The following is a 10,133-nucleotide window of genomic DNA, read 5'->3' as shown; positions in this document are numbered from 1 at the left end:
CCCACCAGCCACTCCTCGGAAGGAAGGTTGGGCATTCCTACTTCTGTAGTGATACTGCCTCGGAAACCCAAGGAGGGGTCGCTATGAGTCGGGGCAGACTCGATGGCAAATAACAACAACAACAACATGGCTCAGTCAAGGGCTAAATGTAAGCTAGTGGCAGCCTCACTAAACAAATGGTGACACCAATAATTTCTAATATTTGTAGACATTATGAAAATGATAAGGTGAGAACTTGTGTTACAACTTATATCATTTGTACTCAAGTCTATAAATATAGGCAGGTTAGTAAATTTAGAGGCAGAATAGGAAGAAAGATTGAAGTTTTTGATTTATATATTAATTTATATTTCTATGCGGGTTGTTAAATATTTTAAATATAATTTCTGATGATAATATAACTACATAGTGAATAAATCAAAGAGTTAGGGAGACTAATGGGTGCTGAAAAATGCATCATAAACTGTAACATGCTCATAAATTGTAATGGAAGGAATTAATATATTATTTTACACATGCTCATATATTTTTAGAAAGCAGGACTAAAAATGGTTTTAGAATTATGCTTTTGATTTAGCACTGGGGCTGGGAGTCAATACTTCTCTATGAAAAAAAGTCGAATCTTTGTAGTAGCTCAATTGTGTGTAGAAATGCACTTCAATTAAGGCAGTATGGCACAGTGACAATAGCGTAAATTTAAAGTCACTCCATTCTGGGATTTATCTGTCTTCAGCCTATAATCTACACAAAGTTGGGTAACTTATTTAACCTTTCTGAGTCCCTGTTTTCATTTTTATAAAATGTGGATAGCACTCTATGTCTTGTGAGATAGGAGTATAATGCTCTTATCAGTGCCCTCAATACATTGATACAAATTATTATTGTTATATAATCTTTTTCATGGGAGCTCTGGTAGCATAGTGCCTAAGGCACTTGACTACTAACCAGAAGGCTGACGGTTCAAACCCACCAGCCACTCCTCAGAAGGAAGGTTGGACAATCTACTTCTGTAGTGATATTGCCTCAGAAACCCAAGGAGGGGTCCCTATGAGTCGTGTCTGACTCAATGGCACATAACAACAACAACAATCCTTTTCATCTCCAAATTCTCCTCCACATTCTCAAAAATTTGGCCTTGGTTCTTTATTTCAGTCACCATGCTAAATGAAAGGAATTTCTACTTTAAATAACTATTAAATGATAATTATTGTTTTTAATTATAAAAGTAATACATAGTTACGTAGAAAACTTAGAACATACAGAGAGAGAGAAAAAAACAAGAATATAAAAAAAGAACATTTCCAATTCAATCACTGCTGGAGATAATAATCATTATTATAATTTCCTTAGTCTTTTTATGTATAAATATATAATTTTATATATAAATATATCTTTTTAATAATAAATTATTCTATATTTACTCACTATTTTGTAGCTTGTTTTTTTCCTGCATATAGTGAACATTTTTTTCCACTGTATTCCCATTAATATTATAAATGTCTGTGTGCTATGTGAATATTAAAATCTGGGCACTTTTTGATTTGATAAACAAATCCCCAATTTCTTTTGACTTTGTTTTTCTGGTAGATTGGTGGGAGAAGATATGAATTACTTTCAAGGTATATTTCTCATTTTTGTTTTCCCTAATGATGGTTCAGTGGCTTGAAAGATGTGACTCAATCCGTACCTTATGCATGACAATGAAAGGATTCAGTAAGATAACCCTCTTAGGGAATTTATTGCCTGCCAAGATCTAGAGCTAGAAGATTTACTGATGCTAGAGAGTTTGCTAGCAAAAGGAGTCACTTGAAAGGTGTTGATTCACTGCCTACTTCAGTCACTCTCCACAGGAATGCCTGCCTTCTACTCTGCACCCACCACCTCTTGCTTGAAATATGCAAACCAGCAAGTGACAAATGTGTTTTAGAAAGGTACAATTGCATTCAAATTGAAAATAGAGGATGCTGATCAAAGAATAAAGAAAGAATGACATTAAAAATTAATCATCCCAGGGCCATACAGTCAGCTGTAAACCCTTAGCAATAAAAAATTAAATGAAGAAGAAGTTAATGTCTTAAGCAGAGATTTAAATTTTCCAGGGGAGAACTTGATAGCTGCAGCCGATTGGGGAGCTGGCAAGACTTACAGGGGAAGCCCAAGTGTCTCGTCCCACCAGAGGCTGCAGAAAGCATAAAAGAGTCATCAAATAAAACATCATTTATATTATTTAGTATCATTGTACAAAACCTTGGTTGTAAAAGGAAATGGCACTTCTGATCGACTGAGAATATTGTTCTATTCAGAACAGATTAAAGTGGCAAAAAGTGGAAGAAGGCTAGAAAAACACATCACTGCTGAAAGAAGCCCAGTGGAAATATTACAGAAATATATAATATAAGGGAGTGGTAGGCCTCTGAGTAATAATTTTTACATATCTGTCTTTCTAGTTCAAATACCAAAGCCGAAATTTTTACCTGGGACTTTGCATCCAAGGGTAGGTTATCTCTGGGTGGGATTAATGAATAATCAGTTCTTTGAACCCCAAACAAAAGTTGAACCAGATTTTATACACTTTCTGAGTGAAGTTGGCACATATGTTGAGGTTTTCCTGACAACTCTTAAACACTGCGCTTGAAATGATATAGATATAAGATAGTACAGCATAGTTTGTAGCTGTTTCTTCTCATTTTGTGTTGTGATGCTCAGCAGATGAAGATCCTGAAACCTTTACTGCATTCCCATCATGAGGTCAACTCTACTTTCAGGAAGAAGCTCTTCCCAAGTTGTATTTTGAGGGCCTTTCAACCTGAGAGGCCCATCTTCTGGCAGTGTATCAGACAATGTTCCATTGCCATTCATCAGGTTTTCACTGGGCAACTGTTTTAGAAGTACATTGCCAGGTCCTTCTTCCTAGTCTATTTTAATCTAGATGTTCCACTCAAACCAGTCTACCTAGTTGACCCCGCCAGTATATAAAATACTGGTAACGTAGCTTCTAGCATCACGTCAACATGAGTCACCACAGTGCAAGAGACTGACAGATGATTGGTGAATGAATAAGGAAGACGGAAGAGGAATTGATGCCTTAGAATTGTGGTATTGGCAAAGAATATTGAATATACTGTGGACTCCTAGAAGATCAAACAAATTTGTCTTGGAAGAATTACAGACAGAATGCTCCTTAGAAGCAAGGATGGTGAGACTTTGTTTCACATACTTTGGTCATGTTATCAGGAAGGATGGTGTCTGGAGAAGGATGTCATGCTTGGTAAAGTAGTGGATCAGTGAAAATGAAGAAGACCCACAATGAGATGCATTGACACAGTGGCTGCAACAATGGACTCAAAGATAGCAACAATTGTGAGGATGGCACCGGACCAGGCAGTGTTTTGTTCTGTTGTACACAGAGTTGGTGTGAGTTAGGATCGGTGGCACCTAATAAGAAGAACAACAGTAATGAACCTAGGCTTTGGCCTTAATTAAGACTCTAGTTCTTGAGTTCGAAAACCTGTCACTATGAGTTGGCATCAACTCAAAGACACCTAACGGCAACACCATAGTCTAGTGGTTAAGAGGAGTGATTTTGGCAGCAGAGAGGTTCCTTCTTGAGTGTGGGCTCTGCCACTTACTGTGAAAACTTGGGTAAGTCCCTTTGCTTCTGAGCCTCCGTTTGCTCATCTGTAAAATGAGAATGAAAATAATGGCCTTCACTTCACAGCATTTTGGTTGAGGATTAAATGGGATATTGTATATTATGCATTTAACACAGGTCCTGGCATGTAGTGAGGCTGCAATAAACAAAAACTTCTTACTCCATTCTTTTGTCTAGATAATCACAGAGAGGTCAGATAGATATTTGGGAAATGATGGAAGACAAAGCCTGGCTGGCTTATCACCTTACAGGCTGGGAATCCTAGCTTCCTGTTGGATGACATTGAGTGAATTCAGACTCATAGCAACCCAATTCTAAAGAGTAGAATTGCCCCATTAAGTTTTCTTGGCTGTAATCTTTATGATATATAAATATTCTATTCTCTTCACATAGATGCCCAAGATTTCAGTGTCCTTTTTTTGGCATTCTGGAGAAGCATCAGCTATAGCACCTTGTTGCCCAGTGGGGTTTCCTGGTGTGGGACATGACTCCAATACTTTCTGACTTGCTTCTTTAGATCCTTGCCAGCTCACCTACCCCGGGTTTATCCTCAGAAATATCTTATTAATGCTCAGCAAACCTAGGAGGGAATGTTCCAACTGCTGAGAGGAATTAACATTTATTTAGCTATTTTTCAGAGCTCATTAAGGTTTATGGCACTCTTGTTTATGTACTGCTGCTGTTTCTGTGCTGCACTGTCAATCTTCAGTTAAAGGAAGTGGCTGGAATGTTGGAAGATGTGGATTTTCAAATTATTAGTGTGTCAATTGAGAATAATAAAAATAATATTTGCAATTATTATAATCCTTTTATGCCCAGTGTTCTTTCAAGGAATTAATTCAAATTGCTGTTCCTATAGGAAACGTCCCCTTTGCAAGTTCATGAGACTTGCTCTCCGACCATGTTCCTCCTTTAGTCTTTCTGATTTTAATGTTACTATCATCCACTCAATTACCCAAGCTAGATGTCTCAGTGTTATTCTACCCTTCTCTTGAAAACAAGCAGGCAGTAATCCTATGAATTCTAGCTCCTAGAATGCGTCTACCTTCCATTACCTCTACCATTGCCTTAGTTTGATATCTCTTTGTGCATTTTAATAGCCTTCACACTGGTCTCCCTCTCTTCCGTCTTGATCCCCTCTAGTTATTCATTTTCGAGATATTTAGAGAATATTGTATTTAAAAGGTAAACATGATTGTGTCACTTCTTTGCTTAAAAACATTTTGGTGGGTTTAATATAGCACCTATTTGGTGTACTTGTTTTAATTCCTTCTCACCCTTAATTGGCATATGCTTGAATCATACAAAATTGCCAACATATCTCCAATGCTCTGTTATACATATACCTTGTGTATAACAGAAAGAAGCATTGCCCAGTCCTTCACCATTCTCACAATCTTTGGTATGTTTGAGCCAATGATCATTTTTTTTGAGCCAATGATCATGCTTTTTCATGCCTTTATTCCTTCTGCCTGAATGATAAGTCTTGCAGTTTATCCTCTGTTGAGAATTGATTCAGTGACTTTATTCTTGTCCTCCCACCTGTCCACTCACCAGCAGCCAGTTACTCTGTGCTTCAAAAACAATGGATGGATTCTGAGATTATAGCACATATGTACTAAACTGTCCTGGTTACAAGTTTATTTATCCCATTATATTGCATACTCCTGGAACGTAAGATTGATGTCTCTTTATGTATACTTCTAGGCATCTAGACATAGCACATAGTGCATGCTCAGTAAGATATGGTGCAATAACTTGATGTAGGGATGGATGAATGAGCATGTGCCTCTGATGTTTTCCTTTGGTGTCCTTCTTTTCCTCCTATTGTGGAATTCTTTTGGCCCCATGTTGTCCTGTTATTTCCAGAATATTCCACTCCTATCTCAGAGCTGGGCCTGACTTCAAAGGAAGCTACCCCATCATTCATGATGATTTTCCCTCCTATTTCATCTAAATTCCTCCTTTTCTCTGTACTGACTTTAATAGCTGTTAGCATTGAAACACAGGGGTTTAAATGATAACATTCGAAGTTGTGAATGACACAAAATCCCTGCATTTTACACTTTTTAAAAGAATTTTTATTTTCATTTCTGTTTTTAAAAGGAAATTATAACTACCTAGGTGAGATTTCAGCCAAGATATTAGGCCAGAGGGTATAGGTTTGTTTTTTTTCAAATTACCCCCTTACTTTGAATATACATAGACCAGTCACAAGCTCTAGTTTTGTAAAAAAAGAGCTTAGCTTCCATAAAATTGAAACATAATATTATTTTTATAACAAAAATAATAACTATCATTTAGTGAGTGCTTATTAGAGATAATTTCCTATGCTAGATCCTTTATACAAATTATCTCATTTAATCCTCATGTAGCTCTGAAAGAGAAATCTGATTTTTCCTACCTTGTAGTTGAATAAACAGAGACCTGGAAAAGTAAAATGACTTACTCCAAGTCACATAGTGAAGAAGTGGAGGAACTGGGATTTGAATCTATGCCTTCAGATGCCACTCCACCTTTGTCAACACTCAGCCGCCATTCCAGGTGGATCTGGTTATTTTACACAAGGAAACTTACTCAAAGAGCAAATGCAGCAACAGGAAGTGGGGATTTAAGAAGATAGGAATCATCTGTCAATTCTAGATGGAACGATAGTACTAGAGATCAATGATTTAGCACTTCTCGTGCATCAGACACTGTGCTCAGCACTTTTCTTACTTTACCTGTATTTAGTCTTCAAAAATACTCTTTAAGCACAAGATAGAACTCAGAAAATTGATCTCCGAAAGTGGCTTGTCCAAGTCACACAGCTAGTGAATAATATTCACTGAGTCTCAATGGCAGTGTGTTTGGGTTTTGATAACATATTATATAATTGTGTGTGTGTGTGTAGTTTCTATTATTAAAGCCATCATATTTCAAGGGTCATTCCATTTTGTGTTGTTTCTCACTGCTCTTTCCCTAGTCTGTCAGAAGGTGTTTATATTTCTTAAGAGAAATCTTATGTGTTAATTCAATAGAATGCCTTTGAGGACAGCACTGTGACTTGTTGGTGTGTATTTGTTGCAGCTCTCTAAACATCCCCTTTATTGGTTTTGATAGACAGCTAATTTCTCAAAGACTCCATTACTTCTACCTGGTACCTATGTCTTTTCTTTCTTTTTAGAGTTGCAATTGCTTTAAGGAGTGAGGTCAATATTTCAAAGGCATAATTAATTAAGCAGACCCCCTCCTTCCTTAGGAAGCTCATTCTTGCTTGAGTTGCTCTCTTTCTCAGGATGTCTGCAGAACACTTCATTCTCCTTAATTCCTTTTGTGAGCATTAATTCACTTTTCTTTTTTTTAAGACTTCTGACTCTGTTCTCATTCTTCAACTTCAGAGATGGTATGGATTCTCCCCATAATTTTTTTTTCCTCTCTATCTTCAATTGCAATTTATTTTTCTTACAGAAGCCTGTGGACCAAAGTCACTGTGGTTCCAGCTGTATGATCTGGTGGGCATGCCCATGGAGTGAGTGATTCAAGAAGTTACACTTTTGTGAAATAGCAGTAACCTGGGATTAGCACAGGATGAAGTGACTCGCCAGGTAAGTCAAACAGCTTACTTCTAAAGAGTTTGAGATATACTCAAGTTTAGTCTGTCATGAAGGTTTCTCACTAAGGTGTCAACCTGAGGGAAGGAATATAGTACATAATATCTAGCAAGGGTTCTTGCCATTAGTTGGGAAAATTGGTCTTGAATCATGGAGTTCTGATAAAGTGTTAAGGACACAAACTCAGGACTAATTGTTGGGAAAACAACAACAAAAACAGTCATAGAAACCTGTGAGAGGGTCACTCTCACACAACCACTGACTAGAGGTCAAAGCTAGATTCTGTTTTTCAGACTTAGTGATCTAAGCAGAAATTCAGGTAGTAGGCTGGGGACTCAGAAAGGAGGTGCTGCCAGATGGTTCCCACAGTCACTTAGGATTGCTTTCACTTTCAGTTTCTAATTAAATATTGGAAAAATATTAAAAAGTGCCATTGAGTATTGCCCTATAGGACAAAGCAGAACTGCCCCAAAGGGTTTCTAAGACTGAAATCTTTATGGAAGAACACTGCTACATCTTTTTCTGGTGGAGCAACTGGAGGGTTTGAACCACCAAATTTTCAATTAGCAGATGAGTGCTTAAACACTGTACCACCAGGACCCCTTATGGGAAAAACAGGATTCAATTAAACTAAGTTTGATCAGAGCTGAGTTTCTCAAGCCAAGGAGAATTATTCCTCTGATTTGGAAATGTTGGTCCTACTTAATAAAAGCAAAATTCAGTGCTTCATGGTCTTGTGGGTCTCACTAACCTACAGAAAGGTGGGAAAAGTAGAGTAATGGAAATTTATTCAGAAGGATTATTCCAATTAGAAAAGAAAGAGAAAATTGATCGATGTGATGACACGAGAGAGACCACAATGGGTCAAAGTAAATGGATAGCCAGTTCCTTACTAGGTCTTTCTTAAATGTGTGCTTTGGGGTTATTCACAATTTTCTGGGTTGTTAGGGATAACTTGACCAGAGAAATTAGAGTGTAAATACTCAATTTTTCCTAAGGGAGGTGATTTGTACATAAAGGGTCTTGATATCATCTCCTCTTGGCACAATTTATCCCCCACCCCCAAAGAGGCAAGAAACTAATAACTGCCTATGTTAGGCTATCCAGTCATTTTCTAGGTGATTTACATGTATTAGATCACTTAATATAATCCTCAAAACAACACCACTAGGCATTTATTATTACTTCCATTTATTATATATATTTTTAGTTTTATTTTATAGATGAAGAATCATAGGCTCTGAGAGGTTCAATACATTTCATAACCAATAAGTGATGAGACAAGGATTTGATTCCAGGATGCACTATGGGTCCCAAATTTCCCTTCTCAATATAACCTTGACCTTCCTCACACTAACATGGCTAATTACTGCCTGTGACACTCCTGTCTTTGCTTCTATGCCAGCATTTAAATAGAATGGCTTTCACTCATATTGCAGGTACAATGACTGAGTTACTATTTCTCATGTTGATTTTTACCATGCTTCACATCTCCTCAATTCCCCCCTCCCTCTGCAAACTCTTGAAAAAACAGCTTCACCAAAGCCACCTGAGGAATAATAACTTATTATTCTGTAAAAATGGTGTGGGGATGGTGTCTGAGCTCCTCAAACTTCACAAGGGGGAATGAAAATCAAGATCAGCAGCTAAAGGCTGATTCCTATGAGACAGGTTAGACATGCCCTCACCCTCAATCTTTTTACTAATTTTGACACCAACCATCGGTCCCACAGCACTCACTCTGCTGGTTTTGGTAATTTGTTGCAATGACCAAACAGAACGTAGACAATACTCACAATTTTGGGGTTTATTATGGAAGTAACAGGTTACAATTCAAGATCAGGAAAGACTCAGGATTCAGTTCTTCAGTCAGGACTACCTTTTTTCAACCATGCCCAAGGCGGGACTCTCCCTGGTCTGACTCTTGGCCCTTGGCTCCTCGGGCCTGGCTTGGGGTCTATTGTCCTGGGGCAAGTGTTATACAACTCTTTAGCTCCACTGATAAGCAGCACTCCATTCCTCCAGCAAGCCTCCTGTCCAGGGGTGCTCAACCTTCTCACTTCATGGGCAGGGAAGCCCATTGGACCATCTTGTACCAGTCTCCTGGTTCTGCTGCCTCTGCTGCATCTATTTTCTCCACTGCTTCTCCCTGTCTCTTGCTTACTGTTTCCAGTGTTTCAGCACTCTGTCTCTTGAGACTAGAAGGTTCCCAGCACGGACACCCAAGAGATGTGTTACACTTTTAGCTCTTCTTTCTTGGTAGTGTTCAGGTTTCCCCTGCCTACTTCTGCTTGCTTCTCTATCTTTGTATTTCTTGTAAGATAAAAATTATGATGCCAATAAGGGCATGACTTGAATAAAGGTGGTAGGGGTGGTGACTGGGATAAGGGTGGTGACTGGGATAAGGGTTGTTTCTTGATCCATACCCTCTACTAAGATGATGACTCAATCCTGCCTCATTAACCTGAGGGACAACTCACTTCCAGATGGGATCATAACCTCAGACATAAAAAACAAAAATAATCACTGTCTTTGTGTCAATTCCAACTCATAATGACCCTATATGACAGAGTAGGGTTTCCCTATAGAGTTTTCAATGTTGTATTCTTTCAGAAGCAGACTGCCACATCTTTCTCCTGTGGAGTGGCTGGTAGTTTCAAACCACTGACCTTTCAGTTAGTAGCCAAGCACATTAACCTGTGTGCTACCAAAGCTCCATTGATGCTAAAATTTATGACACATCACAAGATGGAGGATAAGTACATCAGATCACAAAATGGAAGACAATTACATCATTACATAGCTGCCAAACCTCTGAAAATCATGGCCTAGCCAACTTGTCATCTAACCTTAACCATCATGTTCTACATATTTTATTTACATTACCA

The sequence above is a fragment of the Orycteropus afer genome, unplaced genomic scaffold (genome assembly GCF_000298275.1).
Source record: "Orycteropus afer afer isolate SDZICR_OR568_19922 unplaced genomic scaffold, OryAfe1.0 scaffold00103, whole genome shotgun sequence".
Classification (NCBI taxonomy): domain Eukaryota; kingdom Metazoa; phylum Chordata; class Mammalia; order Tubulidentata; family Orycteropodidae; genus Orycteropus; species Orycteropus afer.
Note: the sequence above shows the minus strand (reverse complement) of the source record.